Source organism: Thermobia domestica, chromosome 17 (genome assembly GCF_964235325.1).
Source record: "Thermobia domestica chromosome 17, izTheDome1.hap1.1, whole genome shotgun sequence".
In the NCBI taxonomy this organism is placed as follows: domain Eukaryota; kingdom Metazoa; phylum Arthropoda; class Insecta; order Zygentoma; family Lepismatidae; genus Thermobia; species Thermobia domestica.
The window spans coordinates 124,098,262-124,124,520 of record NC_137470.1 but is presented as its reverse complement, the minus strand read 5'-3'; positions in this window follow the sequence as shown (position 1 = coordinate 124,124,520).

Below are 26,259 nucleotides of genomic sequence, written 5' to 3'. Positions count from 1 at the left end.
TTTATTGAAATGTTACAAAAAGAAGCAATAGAAATTATGGAAACATATAACAGGGTAGTTGATATGACCCCGCTTAGTGGGGAGGAAATAGAAGCTTATAACAGTTCGGATATTTGTCATATATGTGAGAAAAACTTGAATCACTTACCACCAGCTGTTGAGAAAAAAATAAATATATTAAAGAAGAAAATACAGTTCTACAAGGATAAAGATGATATGAGTGAAAAAATAAAAGAATGGAAGCATGACTTAAAAAAGTGTTTGTATAAGATAAATAAAAATAAAGCAAAAGTAAGAGATCATGATCATTTAACTGGAAAGAGGTGCAGCTCACAGTTATTGCAATTTAAACTATAAAAATCCCAACTTTGTTCCTGTATTTCTTCACAATTTAACTGGTTATGATACGCATTTGTTTATTAAGGAGTTGGCTTATGATACACAGAAAATTAAACTGATCGCAAATAATGAAGAAAGGTACATAACATATGAAAAATATATAAAAGCAGGACCAGAAAAAGATGGAATAAATTTAAGATTTGTTGATTCATTTAGATTTATGCCAAAGAGTTTAGCAGAGTTAACTAGTAATTTAAAACCAGAACAATTTCGAGAAACATTAAAGTTTTTCCCGATTGATAAACTTGATCTAGTTAATACTAAAGGTGATTATCCATTTGATTGCGTTGATTCATTTGAAAAATTAGAAGAATCTGTTCCACTATCTATAGAAAAATTTACAAACAGATTAAGAGGAGAAAAATGAGTCCTGAACGTCATAAGCTTCATGTACGAGTTTGTAAAAAAAATTCGATCTGAAGTTAGTGAGGGACTTAACTGAACATTATAACAAAACGGATGTCCTTCAATTAACAGATATATTTGAAAACTTTAGAGATGTGTGTTTAAAGGATATGGATTAGATCCTGCATGGTATTATACAGCACCGGGCTTATCGTGGGATGCAATGTTAAAGATGACTAAAATTAACTTAGAAATGTTGACTGATTATGATAAAATACTAATGCTAGAAAAAGATATACGAGGAGGAATCTCACAATGTAGTAAAAGATATGTGAAAGCTAAAAACAAATATATGCAAGATTATAATAAAGATGAGTGTTCAACATACCTCGCATATCTAGACGCAAACAACTTATATGGATGGGCTATGAGTCAATACGTGCCTTATAAACACTTTAAATGGATTAAACCTTGCATAGATATAATGAACATTCCAGATGATTCAGAAACTGGCTACATATTAGAAGTAGATTTAGAATATCCGAAGTATTTACACAACAAACATTCTGATTTACCATTATCTCCAGAAAATATGTGTCCACCAGAATCTAAACAATCGAAACTACTAACAACACTTTATAATAAGGAGAGATATGTAACTCACTATAGGAACTTAAAACTATATATGTCGCTTGGAATGAAATTAAAGAAAGTGCATAGAGTATTAGAATTCAAACAATCAGAATGGCTAAAAAATACATCGATTTAAATACAAATATGAGAACGCAAGCTAAAAACAAGTTTGAAGAAGATTTTTATAAGCTCATGAATAACTCGGTATTTGGAAAGACTATGGAAAATATTAGAAAGAGGCAGCCCATACAATTAGAATGTGATCCTGAAAGATAGGGATGCGCTCGAGTCGAGACATGTCTCGAATCTCGACTCGACTCGACTCGAATTCGAGTCGAGATTCGAGTCGAGACACACTTTGTAAAATTCGAGACGAGTCGAGACAAACGTATTTCTCCACTCGAATTTTCGAGTCGAGACACGAGTCGAGTCGAGACGGCTCTTAAAAATCTCGACTCGACTCGAATGTCTCGAAAATCTTTCTATAATTTTTAATATTATTTTGAAGAAAGTATTCACTCAGAAACAGCCTTGAAACCAATTCCAGCTTTTATTCCTTCAGAAAGGTACAGAACGCATAAAATTAATAGTTAATCTTTAAAGATCAAGATTTAATTTTGAGCTCAATTCAGTTAATTAGAACTAATAGTTAATGTCGTTGTATTTGGTTGTACTGCAAATATAATGATAATAATAATAATAATTGATTATCTAGTTTGTATAAAACTATTATCCGTAGTCTAAATCTACTTTGTATAAAACTATTGCGATAAAGTGAACTTCATAAATTCTCTGAATGAGCAGTTGGTAGTCTATAGTAATTTAGCATAGTTATAATTATTGTGTTTTCGTTCCCATGAACGCAATAGGGTTACGTAAGTTCTGGATTATTCGATTGCCCAACTATTCTGAGGCTTTAATATGTTGCAGCATATCACGAGCTACGGATAATATGTAACATTTGTTGTAAATCACATATTATGATACGAGACTATTTTACATAGTATATCTTATCTAATATAAATAAAATAAAGAATTTGTTTGTGTGTTTGTTTGTCTGTCTGTGTGCGACCTGGGGACCAGACGAGTGGACCGAGAGTTCCCAAAATTTGGTCACGGGTACCTTAGTCCAGGCCCCAGATCAAGACGAAGCGTTTTTTTTAATTTCGAACCAGGGGGGTCTCGGGGGGGATGTTTACTGGGACCGACCTGGGGACCAGACAAGTTGACAGAGAGTTACCAAATTTTGGTCACGGATACCTTGGTCCAGGTCCCAGTCTAAGGCGAAGCGTTTTTGTCAAAATTGGAACCAGGGGGTCTCAGGGGGCGTTTAGCGAGACATGTAGTAAAAGTAATCCAAATTGATCGACATTAGTGTCAAATCCATAGTTTTCACGGTCGCTGAGATCAATGCTGACACTTCCATCAACGATGACTTGCAAATTCAGCTACTACTGTATGCGGGCCGGGTGTCAGCGGGTGAGGAATACCAAGACATGTATAAATAGCCCATATTGATTGATACTAGTGCCAAATCCATAGTTTTCGCGGTCACTGAAATGAATGGTGATACTTCCACAGGTGTTGACTTCCAAATACAGCCCCCATGCGAAGAATGGGTATATTAAGCTAGTATTACAATAAATGGACTGCTTGGATACCAAGAACTAGTACAGATAAGTACCATTCACTTCTATGAATAGGTATTTTTTAAAAGGATTTTTGTAAACACTAAGTTATAAAACAATCAACTACATACAGTAGTTATGGTTTTGGTTCCCAACATAAAAAAATATGGATTGTTCATGAGATATTGAACTTCAACTTTCACTCCTGGAAAATTTCGATTTTGGAGTTAGGCCACTTGGCATCAAAGCAGTTCACTGTAAGATAAATACATTCCGCACATTAGTAACATAGTTGTTCAGGGGCCTTCGATTTCGATCCTCTCAAATGAAAGCTGAACGATTGCTTGATACATGCTGACTATATAGGAGAAATAGTGTATTAAGTTTTCGAGCTTTGGTGCGTATCCGTATTTACACTCTGATATAACTTTAAGTTCACACTCAAATCGAGCTAATTGTTTAATGCATTTCGAAAGCTTTTGTTTTTATGCAGCTCATTAAGGAAAATCTATTTCATAATCGTAACATTTATGTACTAAGAAACTATGAACGTAAAGTGGACTCGACCTAGCCCCGTGGCCGCTCTGACTCAGTGGGACATCTCTCATCCTTCGTGTGTGAGAACACTGATTCTGTGTGTGTGTGTGAACTCCACGGCTAGTGTACGCGTCTTTGCCGTGGAAGACTCGGGTTCAATTCCCGGCGCGAGCTCATGTAGTTCGGATTCCACGTTAATCAGTAGGTCTACATTTCATATGCTCGCTGCTGAAAGAGACGGTAAAGTCAAAATCAACTCAACAATATATATGTGTGTGTGCTTATGTGAATTTCCTCGTGGCTGTATAGTTAACACATACGCCTTGATCGCGGGAGACTCTGGTTCGATTTACGGTGGAAGCTCATGAAGTTGTTACCGGTATCCCACTTTAAACTGTAGATCCATGCCTCATATAACCATAGATATAATATATATGCCTTTGATACACTTATTTTCCGACTTGGAAGCCATCGAAAATTTCCGGACACAGAGTCCCGTAGACCGAAAATGAGAAACATGGGTACAGAGTAAAACAGCCATAGAAATTTAAGCTTTTTAGGCTAACTTAATGCTTACATATAATGCAACTAGCTTGGCCAAGTTATAATGGAGGAAATGCTATCATTGCAACACTCTGAGAATAGAAAATGTTCGTCAGGTATTACTATCCCCCCTCTCCTGCAGAATGAAAACCCTGACTAAAACTATATATATATATATATATATATATATATATATATATATATATATATATATAAACTATTTTGTGTAGTGTAACAAACAGCTGCGGATAGTATTCATGTTTCCTTGCAGAGGTCCTTACGAGGGTTCGCTTCCATCTTCCTCTCCCCAAGAACTAAAATAAATTAAAAAATTGCTATTACTTGTTAATCTTGTACAAAGGACGCAATTAAACTCCCAGTGTAACACCCCATCACATTTAGATTTTTCCCCTGGAATAAAACCAGTCATTATTGTTTCTTGATTTCTCAGTCTCACCTACATGAACATACGAATAGAATTACAGGATAGGACATGTTTAGATTGCTTGCACGTGACACCTAACTATATTTCTCATCAAATGTGTCACAGATGAAAATTTCCGTTTGTACTGCCTCTATTTTCTGGTACATATGTTTCATTTATGTTATGTTGCTAAAATTCGTTAGGAAACAAGTACAGACTGCGCCTGTGTGCCTGACAAAACGTAAATGTACTGGATAATTATTTCTTCACTTTCTTCCAGAAAAAAAAGTAACCCATCTCATGTCGGCTAACAAAAGGAGGTAGCGGACCAAAGATAGCCGTTGTTTACCTAAGGTCGTTTCATTCAGGGGTTACACTCACACAGAACAGCAGGGGTTTCATTCAGTCAGGGGGAAAAGAAAAAATAATTTAAGGTTTCTACATTTGTTTTGAACTGCAATATACTTCTTCCTTTTATTTTAAGAACCATTTCCTTCTCATTTGTCTGCATCAGAAAAAAATGCAAAAAAATCACTAGAATGTGCCTATTTACCCAAAGATCACTAGTTCAATAGTAAAATCACTAAATCTAGTACGAAATCATAAATGTGGCATCCCTGGGTTGGAGCGAAAGTAATGGTAGGAGTAAAAACTAGTCCGTATTTCTACTGCGTTCTGTTGTTGAATTCACAGAAATGTTCAAAAATAAATTCAAGAAGTAAAACACGATCCTACAAAAGACTGTTTACTTGCTCACTGGTTTTCGTATTGTGAACTGAAACTCAAGTGCGCAGTCATGTTGAATACTTCTGTCCCTTTCTACTTTACAACTTGAGTTGGGATGAGGGTCAGGATAGATCTAGTGATATACCGCTAAAAGAAGTGCTTCAGTACAGAGTCGGAAGCGGTATGTATTGTTTATACTACTTACAACGTTACCCCCCACATAAAATATAAATTCACCCTTTCTCCCTTCCCTTTTTCGAATACAATGAACCGACTCTTTTGCTGAAGAAAGATACTAAAAGAAAATTGAAACATCTGTGTCTAAACTTTCTTTGAAGCGCAGTCTTTTGTATTTGTAAGGTGTTGCGAGTGTTTTCGAGATAGCCAAATCTTTTATCATGGACTCCTGCTGCGAACTGACCGTGAGTAAACACCCGATCTCCAAAAATACCAAGAGATTTTATAATAGCTCTTTTATTTATGAGATATGAGTATTTTGAAAAAAAACAACAACTAAAGAATAGGTTGGCGGAACCACAAAAGACTTTCTTATAAATACATACGCACCTTACTCACCTTTTATAATTGCCATGCTTACGTTCTCCATAAAAACAGAAATTCTCTTTTAGTGATACTTTACACAAGATCATGAAGTGGGTTCAAATTTAATTAAAGGCAAAATACAATACAATAATCCACAAATATTGCCTCAAGTGAGTTTAAAGATTTCTAAACACTAGTGCGAAACCGGGCTCTGCCGTTGCGATCGATTTACAGGTCTTGAGACGAAAGTAAGAATGGACTTACGCACACAGTAAGTAAAAACAATTAATATGCCTGTAACTTTCCCCCAAATGAGTGTATCTTAAAACTAACCTCACCATTATTTTTCTAATTAAATTCTAGCCCGAAATTATGTATCATATTACCCTATTCCCATTTTGAAAACTTGACCTTAATTCAAAATGGTGGATTTCAAGATGGCTGCCATCAAGGTCATATCTACCATACGACTTCCCCCCAAGACTTATATGTATCCACATGTTTTTTCTTCACTTTTCTTCATTAACGCTCCGTTTACAAAGGGTAGTAAGGGATTTCTGTAGTAATCTCTAATAACCACATCACAACTCTTAAAAGTTATTAAAAAAATAGAAAACATACACCATGGCAAAAATTTGTCATCACAAGTAATGATGCATACATGCCTTCTATCAGCAAAAAAAGTTTCATTGAAATTGGAGCCGGACATTTGAGTGATGTCCCTTGTGGGATGTGATTGAACGTGACGTCAGAGCACATCGCCCCCCTTCCCGGAATTTACGGGAATTAGGTGACCTGAGTGAGCACATGTGGTGCCAGCTCTCTCCAGCGACCTATCAAGGATCATTGCGTGTATGCCAAGACGTGTCGCCGTTTTTATCCATGCCAAAAGTCGACATACTGACAATTAGGTAGGTAATCATGATGGTCTGGCTGATGTGTGCGTATATTTTAACTCGTACATTTTGTCTCGACTCGAATTTCGAGACGTCTTGACTCGAATTCGAGTCGAGTCGAGACAGAGACTGTCGAGTCGAGACACGAGTCGAGACAGAAACATATTTTCGAGTCGAGACACGAGTCGAGACAGAAACATATTTTCGAGTCGAGACACGAGTCGAGACAACATTTTCTCGAGACGAGTCGAGACAGGCTTAAATCTCGACTCGACTCGACTCGAATGCATCCCTACTGAAAGAGTGGAAAAATTAATTGCAAAACCAAATTTTGATTACAGAACAATATTTACAGAGAATTTGTGTGCTATACATATGAAAAAAGAGCGATTGACATTTAATAAATCAATATATGTTGGTATGAGTGTATTAGAACTATCAAAACTGTTAATGTATGATTTTCATTATAATACGATGAAGCCGAAATATGGAAACAATATAGATTTATGTTATATGGATACTGATAGCTTTATATATGAGATTGAGACTGAAGATTTTTACAAAGATATAGCAGATATAGTTGATCAATTTGACACGAGTGAATACAAGGAAAATAATATATATGGACTACCACTAATAAACAAAAAAGTAATAGGTAAGATGAAAGATGAGAATAAAGGTAAGATAATGACGGAGTTTATTGGATTGAGATCAAAGATGTATGCTTATAGAGTAGAAAATAAAGAAGAGAAAAAAGCTAAAGGAGAACTAAAGCTGTAATATCAAAGGAGTTGCAGTTTAATGATTATAAAGAAAGCTTATTTAAAAATGTTAAAACGTATAAAGACATAAACCTCATTAGAAGTTATAAGCACGATATATATAGTATAACCGTTCATAAGCTAGCATTAGATTCTTCAGATGATAAAAGATATATATTAAGAGATGGTGTAAATACATTAGCTTGGGGGCATTATGGGATAGAATAAAAAGTGTAATTAAGTATAGTGTAGTGTAGTGTAATTTTAGATGTAAGTTTTTATAATTTTAAATGTCATAAAAGCATATTGAATCTCACTTTGGGTTATCCTTCTGTGTTAAAGTACAATGGTCAGTGGTGGCTTCATAAATTTTTGACAGTTAGGGGGTGGAGGGAGAAAAGTGTCTGCAGAACATACATGTGTCCCGTACTTTTATTCTGTAGTATATCGTATCACAACTTTACGGGAGAGCAGAGAAAGACTTACTAACGCTGTCATATAGTAAGCTTTAGTAACACGATCATACAGACACAAATGGATGTAACTGTGAGTACTACAACTTGGATTTAACGAAAGCCATTTAGATATTCAGTGGTTTGCAGGGTTGTATAAGACACAAAAAGATAAGACACAATACAATTTTTCATACCTCAGCTTCCAGTAACTAGATACATGCAATTTCTGGATAGACACTGAAACTGCAGTCGGATTTTAATACATGACGTATTGCAGGATACAAAATGCTTTGCATTACTTGTTTGTTTGTAGACAACTACTAGCTTAGTGTTCTGAAAGGTTGTGTACAAACTAGGGATAGCCAATTACGGAATTATTACTTTTCGGACTCCCAAAAGTAAAACCGCACAAATTCCGGAATTCGGTAAATTCCGATTTTGGAATAATTCGGAATCATTGTAGTATCAGAAGTAGTATCATTGATACCAATCCTAACGCACTTTTCCCCAACTACTAAAAATTATGAATCCACCACTAACCATTACACTTTAACACAGAAGGATAGCGCAACGTGAGATCGCATAAGCTTTTATGACATTTAAAATCATAAAAACTTATTTCTAAAAGAAAGAATTTGTGTACATCACTGTTAATTTAATGTAAAGAAAAAAAATTATATATTTTTTAGTGAATGTCACCCCAATCATCGCGACATTCTGTGAGCACCATCCATATATTTGTGCCCTCCGATTTCAAAAAATATTATGAGATGTATTATCTTAGATTAATGTTTAGTTCAGTCATATCTTCATCTTCTTCAAATTCAGCTGTTTTCATGCTTTTTAGATTTGAAATTTGTATATCGATATTATCACAATCATGTTCATACATACGAAGCATTTTAGATAGTTCTTTCATACGTTTTTGTACATTTCTAATATTATCCTTAATTCGTTTCTTTTTTAATTTTAATTGTGTGATTTTTAGCTCAATTGTTTCATTGTCAGACTTAGCTATAATGCTTTCTCAGAATCTACATACTCTTTGATCAGATGTATTGCTCATTCTGCGCTGTATGAGGAAAATGCAAGCTGTTATATGTATTTACTTATTACATCATCTCTGAAACAAGTTTAAAAGAAAAAATAAGCTACTAACACACATATACATATATAGCAAAGAAAAAGGAGGAAGTAAAACGTGACTCGCAATCAGATTCTCTTTCTCTTTTCCCTTCTCTCAGCTCTGAACGACAAAGAGGTTTGTGCAATAGAAACAGAGAGAGAATAACTGACAGCGAAGTAACGGCGTTGTATTCTTCGCCTCCCATATACTTAACATTGGATTTGACAGATAAGCATAGCTCGGGCGCAGCATTCTTCGCTCAACTTTTCTCTCGTAACGACTAGTTTCCAAGCGAATGCATCTTCGCCGTTAGCACCCTTGTCGACAGAGTTAGCATCTAGTTCTAAAACATGCCACATGCATGCGGTAGTGTCTCTCCTTCCCATCAACACCAGAATATTAGAACTAAATCCTGAGTTGTAAGACAAAAAAAAAGAAAAAATGTCAGTGTTGCCAACCCACTTACCAAATATTATACTGTTTACCCAATATATTTTTAAGAGGATAGTTTTACCCCTCCATAGTTATAATGTGCTAACTTATCAAATAAAAAAGTTACCAAATTTCAGAAAATAAAATGAGTTTGCACACTGCAAACAAATTCAGATATTTGAAAAATAAGAAATACTAGCATAATTTACACAAAATTCTAAGACTTTTTTAAAGAATAACATTTTCCCGAAAACTCAAAAATAAACCCGTAAAAAATTTCCGAAATTTTGAATTTGTTATAACTTCGTCAAATATTAACCGATTTTGAAAATTCAAACGACAATTGATAGAGTGATACACCTAGAATTTTTTAATTGTCTTACAGGTTGCATACCTCTAAGGATACCATTACGAAACTCAAATAAATCTCTTATTTGTGTATGGATTTTTAAAAATCAAATAACATAGCGTTGTGTATATCTAAATATCACAGTTTTTATAGCTATAAACCTATAAAAACACTTATACAATACACTTATACAATACACTTAAAAAATACTTAAATTTACAAGTTTGGATATTGATAATGGAATCTTCTGTTAACCTCGTTTTCTATAGGAAACAATGACATCTTAAACTCTGTCCACTGATCATAATTCAAACTGAATACACAGCCGTTAATATCAAAAACAACTTGAACTTCGGTTTGCACATTTTTCACAATTACATTGAAATTATTAGTAAATATAAATTTCTTTTGAGGATATATTCTAACCACTCCATTTTTTTCTAAGATTATTTTGAAAACAATCATTTTTGTTATTGTTTGGACTCATTTCTAAAGAACAGTTGATGTACCTTGTAACCATTAGAAAGATCCTTCATTCCATCATATCTCATAAACAGTTTCTTAGTTTTCATATCTTTTAAAACTTGATCAGTATCTTCGTTATATCTCTGTGGTAATAAGGTTTTGTATTTCTCATTTAGATGCAATAATACCCTTTCACCAGTGTATTTTGTTTGTATCAATTTTCATGAGGTTATTTCGTATAATTTTCCTTCCTCCAGATCTTGCAATTTAACCAGCTTTAAAATGTTAATATTGTTTTTCTTATTTAATTGTGAGGCCATTTCTCATTTATTATATTAAACTTTTTTAAACAAAATTAATCATTTTTGTATTGATCTTATCTCGTTATATATATAGTTAATTCTATCAACAATGTTTTTATATGTTCGTCTGTTAGTTCTCCATTCATTACTTTAATAACATTAAGCTCATCCTTAAACATAGCAATTTGAGTAACCATATTTTTATAATACTCTTTCTTTGAAGCTATATTAAATCGTGTTGATAGACCAGTGATAACTGCAGAAACAGATGCAAATGCTGTTGTAATAATTGAATAGACTGTAACAGGAATAAATATATTGATAAACCCTGTTGAAGCAGAAAGTAGTATCGAAAATGCAATAAGAGTAACATAAATACATTTTAACCTTTTAAATTTCCTCTTTTTTTTTGCTAGTAAGTTTTGAATTGTTAATATCGCATCCTACATTAATGTAACTAAATTCTCTTGTGGAATGTTATCTGGAATATTCATTTTATTAAATAAATTTTAATGATGATTACCATAAAAAACACTTTACAAACTAAAACATAATCAATTTTAAATTTTCTCAATCATCTTTTCTTTCTGTACATCGTATTCAAAGTTCTCACCAATCATAACCACATAACAAATAGTTTTATCAGGAACATCGCTTTCAAAATTAACAGTTAATTTCAAATTGGTTCTATCACTTACAGTTACTGATTTGTGCTTGCTTGTATTAATTACAAACATTGGCCGATTTTCTTAGAATTCTCTAGGATAGTAATACATCTCCGTGTTTCCAATTGTAGCTCTCTTATATACCGTATACATTTCGTAAGCGTTAAGATATTTGTGTTTTTCAAAATCTAACTTCAAAGATTCTAAGGGGAAACATTCATTTCTCCCATTCTTAAAGTGTATATTTTGAACCTTACAGTGATCGAATTTGCTTGAGTCTTTTTCTTGATTATCATTTCTATCAGTTTGGATAAAGGCAATCACGAAATCAGGCACATCGAATTCGTTAGAGTTAAATTGTGTAGTTAAATCAAATTCTAAATATTTACCTGTTACTGCCTTCTGTAAACATTGATATGTGTTGAAGGAAATAGGAATCTTACCTTCTTTTAACATGTTAGTTCTTATCAAGGTACCATAGCTAAATTCATAATTAAAAACAGTCATTCTCAACTCCATATTTGTAATCTTAACTTTACCTGGATGTGGTTGATCATTCTCAAATGTTCCATCTTGTTTCTTAGTTTTCCAAATCAAAAATGCATTATCATCAGATCCACTTCTTTTAAATATATATTTCAATCCTCCTTTCCACATAATGTCTTTATAATCAGAACAAAAACTAGGTAAATTCTTAATAGAAATAATATTTCCTCATCTGTTCTCCACGATTTAATTCCTTCCCATCCACTTTCATCATAATGATTTGCTTCTGGTTTGGAAATCGTACATGTATTTACAGCTGTTGATGTTAACCCAGGATGGTCTATAGTATCTAATATTTGTCCATGCTTACTGATTTGTATTTGAGAAAACAGATATGGAAAGAAATTATTAATGAGTTTAATATTTGGTTTACCATTGTACTCGCCGCCTGCATCTCTTCCCCTAATTTCAAAACTTACATACATATAAGCATAATAACTATGCACATATCCGTCACCAACGTCAATATCAAACTCAATTGATCTGTTTGGTTTGTTTAGGTTTTCAATTGTTCTTTGATTAGTTTTAAAAGTTTGTAACTCGTATGACTCTATCTTATCCATATTTATTATACAGAAAAAGTAGTATTATCGTTTTATGAATTAAACTCATAAAACAACTTAAAACAACTTAAATATAACTTCTCCAAAAATCCTTATTCCTATTTACCTCGCTAATGATGTCTACAAAACTATATCCATCTGTAAACATTTTTAATACTACAATACATAAATGCCCACAGATTACTTCGTTAAAATGTTGTATTCGATTGCTACTGTACTCTATATTATAGCCAAGATATTTTACGAGTGCTTTCGGTGGATTTCCTCCGAATGAATCAAACACATACTTTCTATTTCCTTCTTTCCAATAACAAATCCAATGTGTTCCTATATTTTTAGATGTATCAAAGTTAACAATAGCACACTCATTCTTCCATGGTTGTTTAGGCAATTCATCACTCATAAACAAACCTCTAAAGTTTCTTATCTTAAGTCTCTTAACAAGTTGTATTATGTCTAAATTACTTAAAGGTTTGGCTTCTTCTTTTTCTTTAATTTTTTGGGCTTTTCGTTTTTTGAAAGCTTACCACCTTGTTTCTCTACCATTGCTAAGTTATGTCTCTTTTGTTCTTCTAATTCCTGTTTATTCTTTTTTACATCATCTACAGCTTTTACAATAGTAGCTACACCTCCAGCAGCAGAACCAAGATCACCTATTAAAGCTAAAATGGTTGGAATTGTAAATATAAAACCTCCATAATAAGCTTTATTATGATTTGTCCTTATTTCTTTGTTTATTTTCTTAACTTGTGGTATAGAAAGAGTTAAAGACATACATTTTCCTTTACTTAGCTTCTCTTCTTTTTGTTTCATTTGTTTCTTAGTTAAAATGTGATCAATATTTAATTGATTAATTTCTTCGTTAGGAATTGTAAATGTAAAACTAGTCAACTTCATACTTATATATTTATTATAAAACATAAAAAATTAAACACAAATACTTATAAACCTAAACCAAATCTTACTTTTGTATTCATAGCCAAAGCAGTTCCTAAAGCAGGTAATCGTTCAGTTAAGAAGTTCGCATCTTTAGAAAAAGCTCTTTCCCATGCTTTATTTTCTAATTCTTTGTCTGCAATATGTCTAGAAGCTGTATCTTTGTTATCTCTGTAGTAAATATCATGTTCTCTACAAGCCTCATCTAATGGGTTAATACCTTTATCTCCTCTTTCTAATCTTCCTTGTAGCTTAGTCCCCGGACCACAGTACGAAAATCCTGGAATATGTAATTCAACTGGAAGTTTATTAATCAAATCATTTAGTAGTCCTTTTCCATACTTCTCACTGTTCCAAAACTTTGGTGGTAACGTATTCAATAACTTTATCAAATAACCTATACCCTTTGGATCATTAGGAATAAATTGTGCAAGTTTAGAATTAATCGTATCCACTATGCCTACTTTCTCATTGTAAAAGTTGTCATTCCCGGCTTTTTCTTCTCCATCTATAACTATCAACCTATCAATTAACTTTCTCACATCATCCATCCACATATATCCTTTAGCTAATTCGTTGTATATTTTTATTCCTTCTCCTGACTTTGGTGTTTTCTTTTTCGGTGGTGTTAATCCTAATGTTGGTTTTATATATTCATCCCAAATGGGTTTAATGATTTCTAGATTTTTTTACCTCTGTTAGACCTTTGTTTTCTTATACTTGCATCGCTATCTTGAAATGCAACATTAGAATCAATAACTATCTGTGTATATTTTTGTAAATCATCCTCGCCATAATTTGTCGGATGGTTTCTTGTCAACAGTTCCCATAAACCTTCTGTTCCTGTATAATGTTGATTGTTTATTATTAAGTCATCACCATTTATTTTCACTTCTTTATCTCCAATCATGTTTATTATTTTTCCATCCTCATTATATGCTTGTATTCCGAAAACCTTATCATCTCTTGTATAATATTTTGTAGCAACTTTACCAAATCACGTTCCTTTTTCAATTGGTTCTATACCTTCTACTTTATCTTTAATTTCTTTTCTCATATGCTTAATTTCTTTAGTCACAGGCGAATCATCCTCACCTATTGAACTATCATAACTTGTTCTTGGAGGTGTTTCAAATAAATCAGAATCTAATCTTGCATTTTTCTTTACAACTGGAACTAACTCTTGAATTAGATTTTTATTTTCTTCTGTTACTTTTGCTATATTTTGTCCTAAGCCTTCAATCGCATCTATAACAGGTTGATCTTGCTCTTTATATTTCTCATATTTACCTCGATTAGTTCGTTTAATTTCCTTAAATCTTTTCACAAGTTCTTTTAACTTTATATATTTCTTAGCTTCAGCAGCATGTAACTCACTCATTTATTATATAAAAAATAAAAACGTAACATAACGTGCACGTTCACCTACGTTCAATCACGTTCTCTATAATTTTAAAAGTCTTAAATTTTATTTCTGTATTTTCCATTAGTCGTTTTCCTAGTCATATCTATTGTTAAGAAACCATGTTGTTCTTCCCAACACCTATTGCAGAGTGATTGTAATTTTTCAAACGACATATCAGATCCAACAAATTCATCATATATATGTTTTAAATTTACATTATCCTGTCTAAAAATACAAAGAAAATTTAAGTTTTCTCTTATTAGCTGTTTTGGCACTTTAGAATATGTTTGTCCAAGATAGAAGCAGTTTAAACCTTTATGCCTACCTCGAGTAAAATATTCTCTAACGTGGTTTTGTTGTTCTAAAATGAAATCATCGAACACAACTACTGAATCCTTCTCACACTCATCTAATGGAATAATCTCTTCATTGTTTCCTTTTACTATTGCAATTGTCTTATTAGTATCCCGTTCTACGTCTTGGAAAAGTTGTATTAGTTTTTGATACTTAGGTTGATGTAGACTTTTAGAATAGATATAAAGATTTGAGTATTTAAGCCAATCTGGTGCTAGTAAAAAATTATCAATCATTAACGTCGTTTTTCCACAACCACTAGGTCCTATAATTAAACATCTTATATCATCAGGTAACAATATACCATTCTTCTTCTTTTTTACAGTTTGATCTAATAACCTTACTTGAATATCCCATTTATTCATTTCAACTTTTATTATATAATAAATGAAAGTATTTAATTTAAACGGTTATTCATCTAAGCTAAGCATGTACTTGTATTATCCATTTGAAAACGATTTAGAAGTAGCAGTTGCAGGATTTTACACAACATACTTAACTCCAAACATAACAGAAAAAATAATAAGTTAACAATTTGTAGCAATAGTCCTGTATTTTCAGAGCAAGTCATAGTTCAACCTGGCCAATATAGTTTAAAGGAATTAGAAGAATATATTAAATCAAATCTTCCAAACGAATTCGTATCTAATAGGAGTATTAAATTCACCGAAGACAGAAAGACCAATAGAGTTAAATACTTAGCAGTTTGTGTGATATTACCTTAGATACTATTAACACTGTATTAGGTTTTAGTGAGAAGAAGTTAGCTACAAACTTAGAACATGTTGGAGATAAGCTACCAAAATTTCATCCATTTGATACTATAAATATTCACTGTGATTTAGCAGAAGGTATGATTTTAAACCATAATGATACAACACACAACGAAACAGATTTAATAGCAACGTTTAGAACAAATGCAGAGTTTAGAGAACCAATTATATATGAGCCTAAAGAGAAGATATTTTTCCCAACACATCACAACAAATTTAATAATATGAAAGTTTCAATTCGAGATGAGAATGGTGATTTGATTGATTTTGGTGGAGCTCGTACAACTGTTCTTCTCGCTGTTAAATAGATATAAATTTTGTATATAACAAATATGGATATCTTTGGTAATGCTACTAATAAAGAGATCAAAAACCTTAGTGATCTGGATAAAGTTTTCACAACAAATAATAGAATATGGGTTGATTTTAAAAACAAAAGACTTGTTAATGTGTCTGATGCTATTGACCAACAAGATGTAGTAACTTTTCATCAGTTTGAATCAATAAATAGCCAATTTGTTACAAAAGAACATTTTCAAACATCAAACAGAGAAGCAAATATGTTCATTATGAATAAAGAAACTATAAATCTATTATGTCGATTGAGAACTAAAGATGTTAAAGACCCAATCTTTAGGATATTTAATCTGTCGAATGGTTATAAGTTTCTCTATAATGGGAAAATAATGCATATAGAATTAAGTATATATAAATACTACCTACATATATTTTTGAACGATACTGTAGTTGAAACTTTTCCTTTAGACATTAAAAAAGGTTATGTAATTACGTTTCAAGCAGATAAAAATTCAGCTTTCGAAGACGGACAATTATTAACTGTTATTATGTACATAGAAAGAGACCTTAAATGATTTTCTATACAATAAATAGGATGTATTGTGTTAAGTGTAAGAAATCAACAGATACAAAGAAAGATACCATTAGGATAGAACGAACAAAGAATGGAAAAACTTTAAAGAAAGGTATTTGTTCTGTATGTGGTATTACTAAATCTCAATTCGTTAAAAAGAAATATTGACTAGAAGAAGGTAGTATTAGAGAAGACATTATACAAGAAATTCACAAACCTTCTAGAAAGAATTATCCTAGGCTGTGTTATTGTTAAAGGTATAGATGACTTATAGCAAGCTGATCTTGTAGAAATGGATAGTGGTATATTAAAAGGTGTTTCCAAATTAAATAAAGGTTATAAGTATTTGCTAACGATTATACATGTCTTTTCCAAATATGCATTTGCTGTTCCCGTTAAAGATAAGAGTGGTAAAAATGTTACAGAAGCGTTTGAACCAATATTAAATATTAGAAAACCTAATAACCTACAAACAGATCAAGGTAAAGAGTTTTACAATAAAGAATTTAAGAAGTTGATGGAGGTAAATAAGATTAATCATTACTCAACCTATAGTGGTAAAACAGCTTCTGTTGTTGAAAGATTTAATAGAACACTTAAACAGAACATGTGGAAGAAGTTTACAACACAAGGAAATTATAAATGGATAGAGATATTACCAACACTAGTTAAAGAGTATAATAATCAAATTCATAGAACAATTGGTTTAAAGCCTATAGAAGTTAACAAGAAGAATGAGCGAACAGTATTGAAGAAAGTGTATCAAAAAGAATATAAGCGTGTTAAACCAAAATACAAATTAGGTGATTATATTCGTATAAGTAAATCGAAAGGGTTATTTGAGAAAGGATATACACGTAATTGGTCAACAGAAATATTTGTTATTAGCGAAGTTATTCCATCTAATCCACCTAAATATAGAATTAAAGATTTAAAAGAAGAGGATGTACAAGGTAGATTTTACGAACCAGAACTATTAAAGACGAAACACAAAGATGAATACTTGGTGGAGAAAGTGTTGAGAAAGAAAGGTAACAAAGTATACGTTAAATGGTAAGGATTTGATGATTCACATAATAGTTGGATAGATAAAAGTAATGTTGTAGTGTAAATATATAATGTCTTTTATGGTTATTATTCCATAAAAGGGTAATCGGATAATATCTAATCCTATGTAAATATAACTTTTATGATTATTGATCATAAAAGGTTAACATTAATCTACACTAACCTAATTCTTCATAAAAACGTGCTATCAATATCTAGAATAAACCGGGTTATCAATTGTTATTATTATGTATAAACGTTCTACACAAACGACAAGTGTTATTATTTCCTAACCAGGTAACCATACACTCAACACAGAACACATGTTCGCATGCTGTTTTACACAATTGAGTTTTTGTTTCTTTGCATATTAGACATTCTTCTGAGTTTTCTATTAAGCGTAAACCTCATGAAAGTAACATTAGTTTGTTTCTAAGGCTATCGCTAACCTATTTATTTAATCTTAAGAATTGAACTATATTGATCTTGTCTTTGATTCTCATTATAAAGCTTTCAGAAAAACTCCTATTCCAACAAGTATATACTATCTCACTTAAATCTAAACCTTTGCTTTCAAACTCGAGAATGAATATTTCGCTTTTATCATCTAAGCTAACATTTGGCCAATAAACTTTATTTTGGTATTTTCTTACATGTGCCTCGTCTAGTTGCGGTGTAATAGCTTTCCAATTGATAAGAGAATTAAATTCGTTCAAGAAGGTTAGATATTTTCTTTCTATTATATATGACACTTTTTAGAAACTGCATCCCAACAGAGTTTATCTTTAAAGGCTCTTAGGAACTCAAGTGTGAGCAAATTTGTAAGATAAGAGATTATATCCCAATATAAGTATTCTCTGAATTGTGTACAAAAATTAATATCTTGTTTCTCAGTATACTTTCTCCAGTTATTTTTTCAGTGAATGCAATCTAATCAATCTCTTCTTTAAACTCATTAAGAAAATCTTCCGTCATTTGTCGAGCATATTCATCAGTGTAGTAATACCATTTTATATGTCGTCTTGTATGTTCTTTATGTTTTAATACGAATTCTGGTTTTAGATGAGGATAAGACCTTAATCCATACTTTCGCTCACACAATTTATCCCAGAAAAGCATATCGCCATACTTATTAATAATGCTTTCGTGTTGAGTCAGATCTTTTCTTCTTGATAATGTAACACAATCGATGTGTTCTTCGTGATTTTCAATAAAAGAAAGTGATAGATTATGTCCAAATGTAACTGAATACCAATCTACCTTGTTTTTGAAAGTATGTAGAAAGTTATCGGATAAGTCCTTTATTTCTGAAATTTCTCTCAATTCTTTGGCATTTCGATTATTAAGCACATCTATAACTATATTTTTACAAAGTGGATTTTCAAAGTAGTTTACGATATGTTCAGGATTTAATTTTTGAGCCATGTCTTTTATAAGTTCAGTTAGTTTTGTGAACTTGGGGTAGTTGTTCTGTGTTCATTGATTAAGGTTATTAGTTCTGCTTTTGTAAGCTTTGAATAACCTCGTATTCCCTTTTCTTTACATAAGTTTTTTAATTCAACAACAGTATGTTTAATTAAACTCATAATTACTCTATCGTTTTATATATAAATTTTTAAAAAATAATAATCATTTTTGCTAAGTTTCTATATAATAGATATGGAAGCACATTGTAAATTGATACACCCTTATTCATCAAGATCTTAAACTCATAACAGCACTACTAGAAAAACAGATACTAGTAAAAGAACAAGAAAGATTTACACCAGAATCAAATTAGGATAGCAGCGAAGAGATTGAGTCTACAAATGAGGAGGGAAAATGATTTAGTTTTCCATTAGATCAATAGTAGCTTTGATGGGTTATTCCCATAAAAGCAATGTTCTAATACAATATGCTAATGGACATCGAGATTTCCTAGGTCACATGAATATTAGCTGTTGTATTAGTTAACAAAATTAATTAAAATTTTTTGTATAATAAAAAACGATAGAGTAATTATGAGTTTAATTAAACATACTGTTGTTGAATTAAAAAAACTTATGTAAAGAAAAGGGAATAAAAGGCTATTCCCAATTAAGAAAAGCAGAACTGATTGACAAACTTAAACAACATGAAGATGAACAAAACAGATTGAACTTTCACCAAACATTCCTATTTCAAGAAGACATTTTTGAAAATTCAAAACCTAAAAGATTAAATAGGAAGAAAGCTTTAAAATTGTTCCCATTTAAAAAAGAGATTTTTGAAGAACCGAAGCCTAAAAGAGTGAATATAAATGTTGAACTAGAAGAAACTTCCTTTAAATATAGATTAAATACTTTCAAAATAAAAAACACAAGTGAATATAAAGATCCTTCCAAATTCCTACGTTCAATTAGCAAACCAGTTAAAAGTATGATTAAAAATGGATTTAAATATTTTAATGCACTTAAGGTAAATATGTCATTCACATGTAACTTCATAAAAGATAAGCAGATTCGAGAACATAATTTTAAAACATCAAATGAAATTATACTTCAATTCACCGATCTAAATGAGTATTAAAAAACGCAACTAGAAAAATTAGAGCAGAGATGGAAGAGTTTCAAGGAAAGGGTTCAGGTTGGGCCTTGCATTCTGTTAACTATCTTGAGTTAAGAATTAACAAATACGTAGCAATGAATGGATCATCATATATAGAACTTCCAGAAACAATTAAAAGAAGAAAAGCATGCATTAATATTAAAAACAAAGATCAAAAATGTTTCTTATAGTCTGTTCTAAGAGCATTACATCCTGTTAATAAAGATCCACAAAGAGTTCCTAGACAATATGAGCATGAATTAGATAAATATTTTAAAGATATTCCCTTTCCTGTACAAATTACAGATATAACAAAATTTGGAAATAGAGCTAATATATCTATCAGTGTCTTCACTATAGATGATAATGAAAAGATATGCCCACTTAGAATACCTAAAGAAAGAAAACAAAATCATTTTCGTCTTTTATATTTAAAGAAAAGAGATAAAACGCATTACTGCTTGATTAAGATTTATGGAAGCTTGTTGGAAGTAAAATAACAAAAGATGGACATAAGAGATGTTTATGTTAGGGATGTTTAGCTAAGCATTTTGAATCAGAAGAATTATTAAAACAAAATGAAGAATACTGTGGTTTACATTCTGCTGCTAAGATCATTTTGCCTAGAGAGTGGAATAAGATATTAGAATTTGTAAATGATAAGGGTTCTTTAAGAATACCATTCACAATAATAGCAGACTTAGAATCAATACTAAGAAGAATAAGTTCATGTCAACCTGATCCTGAAAGATCCTACTCAAATGCTTATCAACTACATGAGCCTAGTAGTTTTACTTACTATGTAAAGAGCAGTTTGGATTCCTATAAAAGTGAGCTAGTAGAATACATAGGGGATAATGTAGCAGATGAACTTATAAAAAGGTTAACGGAAGAAGCAATCAAAATAGCAAAAATATATGATACTTATACACCTATAACTCCATTATCTAAGGAAGAAGAAGAGGTATATGAATCAGCTACAATATGTCATATTTGTGAAGGAAGTCTTGAAGGTCTACCACGTTTATTAGTGAAGAAAATAGAAAGCTTAAGGGTTAAAATTGAGTATTTAAAGAAAAAAATAAATGAAGGAGCTATACACTTGGAAGAAGAACACCATTTCAAAATAGAAGACGAGGAGGATAGCAGCATAACAGAGATAAAAGAGCAGAGAAAAGAGATAAAAGAAGTTCTAGTAGAATGTAAGAAAGAATATAAGAAGCTTAAAAATAGTAGAGAGTCATGTAAAACAAAAGTGCTCGATCATGATCATTTAAGAGGTAAATTTAGAGTTGCTGGTCATTCTTATTGTAATATAAAATATACAAATCCAAGATTTATTCCTGTATATTTCCACAATCTCTCTAGGTATGATGCGCATTTATTTATAAAAAGTTTAGGAGGTGGAAATGAGAAAGAGAAAATAGATGTAATAGTTAACACTGAAGAAAACTACATTACATTCTCAAAGACTATTCGGTATAAGAATGCAAAAGGAAAAGATAGATCTATCAAGTTAAGATTCATTGATTCATTCAGATTTTTTCTAAAAGGTTTAGCAGAGTTAACAAAGAATTTAAAGCTAGAACAATTTCGAGAAACATCAAAGTTTTTTTCCAAATAAGAACCAGCTTGAATTAGTTCGTACTAAAGGTGATTATCCATATGATTCTGTTGATTCTAAGGAAAAGTTAAAAGAACCTGTTCCATTATCTCCAGACAAATTTACGAACAGATTAACAGGAGAAAAAATAAGTCCTGAGCGTCATAAGCATCATGTACGAGTTTGTGAAGAATTTGATTTAAAAACAATACTTGAATTAACTCATTTTTATAATAAGACAGATGTTCTTCAACTAGCAGATATTATTGAAAATTTCAGAGATACAGCTCTTAAAACATATAAATTAGACCCAGCGTGGTATCTTACTAGTCCTGGGTTTTTCTGGGATGCAATGTTAAAGATGACGAAACAAAAATTAGAATTATTGGCTGACTATGACAAATTACTATTTATAGAGGAAGGTATAAGAGGTGGAATCTCTCAATGTTCAAATCGATATGCAGTTGCTAATAATAAATACTTAGATAACATTGATAAGAAGAAAAAGAGTTCTTACATAACTTACATGGATGCAAATAATGAGTATGGTTGGGCGATGAATCATCACATGCCGTATGGTGGTTTTCAATGGATATATGTTAATAAGTATAATGAGAAACACTTAGCGAAAACAATACTAGAAACAAAATATGATTCTGAAGATGGTTATATTTTAGAAGTCGACTTAGAATATCCAAAGGAACTCCATAATAAACATTCAGATTTTCCCTTAGCTCCAGAAAACTACATTATAACAAAAAGCTTCCAAAGTTATTGACAACTCTATATGATAAAGAGCATTATATACTACACTATCAAAACCTTAAATTCTATTTATCACAAGGAATGAAGCTTAAGAAAATACATACGGTAATAACTTTTAAACAATCAGCCTGGTTAAAGAAATATACAGATCTAAATACTAATATACGGTCACAAGCAAAGAATGAATTTGAGAAGGATTTTTACAAGTTGGCTAATAATGCTGTTTTGGGTAAAACTATAGAAAATATAAGAAAAAGAATAAATGTAAGATTAGTACATAATGAAAATTTGTTACACGATTTAGTAGCTAAACCTAACTTTAAAGATAGAACGATATTCTCTGAGAATTTAGCTGCTATTCATATGTATAAAACTAAAATTGTATTTAGCAAAGCTATCTATGTAGGAATGGCAGTACTACATATCTCTAAAATATGTTTGTATGATTTTTACTACAATGTTTTGAAAAATAGATATGGAGACAATGTAAAGTTGTTAATGACTGATACTGATTCTGTTATAGCACATATAGAAACAGAAGACCTTTACGAAGATATGAAAGATATGTATGAATATTTAGATACATCTGATTATAAAGAAAACAATGAATATGGATTGAAATTAGTTAATAAAAATTTATTAGGAAAATTTAAAGATGAATTAAAAGGTGTTGTAATAGAGAGGTTTGTCGGTCTAAAATCCAAAAAAAAAATATATGCTATTAAAAACGAGGGAGATCAGGATAAACCGATTAGGAAAGCAAAGGGTATAAAGAAAATTGTAGTTATAAAAGATATAGCATTTGAGGGTTATGAGAACTGTGTTTTAGAAAAGAAAGAGTTATATAGAATACAAAATCATATTCGTAGTAAAAAGCATAATGTATACTCAGTAGAAGAAAACAAGTTAGCTTTAAGTGCTCATGACGACAAGAGATATATATTAAATGATGGTATACATACTCTAGCTTGGGGTCATTATAACATAGAATTAAGGAAAGAAGATTTAATTCCCAAGTTAAAAGAGTTATATGATCAACATGCTAAGAGTAGACAAGAAAGAGAAACACATTGAATAGAAAAGTTAAATTAGATGTAAGAGTTTTATGATTTTAAATATTATAAAACAGATGTTTACTCCCAATTTGAATAAGGCATCATCCTTACCCTCCATTTCAAAAATGCATTTATATAATCAACCCACTTCTTATTATTAATATGATTGATAAAGATATGACGGTTCTTAAAACTGAAACAGAAGTCTAAATTCTTATAGGGTAATGCAGCTCGTGTATTTTATTAAGATGATATTTTCCTCTTTCATCAAGTTGAGCTTATCCTTATAGTCGATGTAAAATTCTAAAAACATTAGTTTGATATCATTCAATTCGTTTTGTAAGCCTCTAAATTATTTTTCAGATAATTGTTCAGGATTTACAACATGATAAGCAAACACACCCATTTTTTCTGTTTCATCATTTTGTTTGCTCATTTTATTCCGGCATGCTTTACACTCATCATGTCTTCTATTTCCGTTTCGAGCAAATTCTTGGTATTGTTTTAATTCTCCACAAATTATACAATTTTTCATGATTTATTAAATATAAAATATCTAAAATAATTATTTCGTTTTTATTATAACTAGATTGATTTCACTATTCGATTTACATGTGATTCGATTTCCTAAATTCCCTATTCTTCCCGAGTTCCGGAATTCTTCTGAATTAGGGTGTTTAAATGAATTCCATAATTTTCCGAAATCCGGAAAGTGAAAGTTCCGCTTCCGAAAAAATGAATTTATTTCGGTTAATATGAATCGCGCCGGGAATAAGTCTTTGACCAGGAAATGGCGACTGCTTTGAAAGAAATAGAGAGTATGAGAATTCAATCTGTCATATTTGTAGTTTTGCGTGGAGAAAAAAAAACTTGTGAACCAATGGTTTAAGAAAAACTCAAGTTATTAATGTAAAATTTGCCGACATCATAAAAGAAATACGAAAGACATTTTGAATCGAAGAAATATAACATACAAGTTTGCAAGCGGAGACAAAGAAACCTAACGTAACCAGACTAAAGACGAATCGTTTACCGCGTAGACGAATCGTTTACCATGTACCGCGTAGATCAAGGTCAAGCTGTTTTCGAGGTCGAGTTTCGAGTTGAGTCGAGTTTGATAATGGCTCGCTCGCTCGTTCAGCTCGTTTTACCTCGTTTTGAAATAATGGCCTGATTAGACTGGAAAGCGAAATCCATGAGAAATGTAAGGAGTAATGTGGAATACTTTTAGTGCTGCTCACGACAGGGGTGCGTCTCGTCTCGTACTTTTGTGTATCTACTCTCGTCTAGATAACGAGAAGACAAGAGTTTTTTTTTATTATTATTACGAGACAGCTTCAAATGTCGTAATCACCAATATAAGTATATACTGTAGTTCTTAAAATCAAGGGTGACATCTGCACGGTCGAATTCTTGAGCCCAAGCAGAAGACCAACTCGAGTAGTGATGTCAACCGGCTCGGCTCGTATCAACTGAGCGAACAGCTCGAGTCGGCTCGGTTGGGATGAGCCGATGACCCGAGCCGGCTCAGGTGGAACGAGCCGTCGACTCAGCTCAATTGAGCCGATGGCTCGAGCTTTCTCAGTTGGGATGGGTCACCTACTCGGCTCATGTGAACCGGTTCGAGCCAACTAAGTTGAAACTAGTCCATCGGCACGGTTCGACTCAGCTCAACTAAGCCGATGGCTCAAATCGGCTCGGTTGGGTGAGCTGTTGGCTCGGCTCACTTCTAGATTCGGTTCGATAGTGAATGAGCTGTAAGCCGAGCCGCTCGAGCCGTTAAGAAGCTAAATCCGGTCCCAGCTGTTTTGAACATGTTTGGCTGAAGCCTATAACTTTTAACAATTTTTGGCTCGAGCCCGAATACTTACCCCTTCGGAACTCAAACCCAGAACGTGACCGATGTCCTTGCCTTCTGAAGACTTCTCGACGACCGAGATCGACAGTCAATTACCTTTTACTATTCACATACAAACCGCATATCTTTTAAAGATTATACACGGTGTTGATAGAATACTACTACTACTACTACTACTACTACTACTACTACTACTACTACTACTACTAATAATAATAATAATAATAATAATAATAATAATAATAATAATAATAATAATAATAATAATAATGGCATTAAAAGTTTTAAACTTGCTCTAAAATTTGGCAAAATTTACTTAAAAGTAGAGATTTCGGGGAAAGGGTTTCGTACCTTCAAGACACACCTCTGCAACTAAAAACATTTTAAACTAGAGCGTTCCATTGAAGTTTCATGTAGAAAGTATTCTACTGTATGTTTTAAGGAAAATAACTGTAATAAATATAACTGAATATCACGCAAAAGTAAGGCATATGAAAACTAATTTTTAGGATATGTAGAGGTAAATATAAAAGCTTTGCTACAAAAATACCTACACAGATCACAATTCAATGAGATCTGAAAAACAAAGTAACGAAATAGCCTATGAGATTCAGTCTACAGAGCAATTGTTACTTAAAGAATGGATATACACTATTTCGAGAATCGAGACAAGATCGGGAAAATCGTTT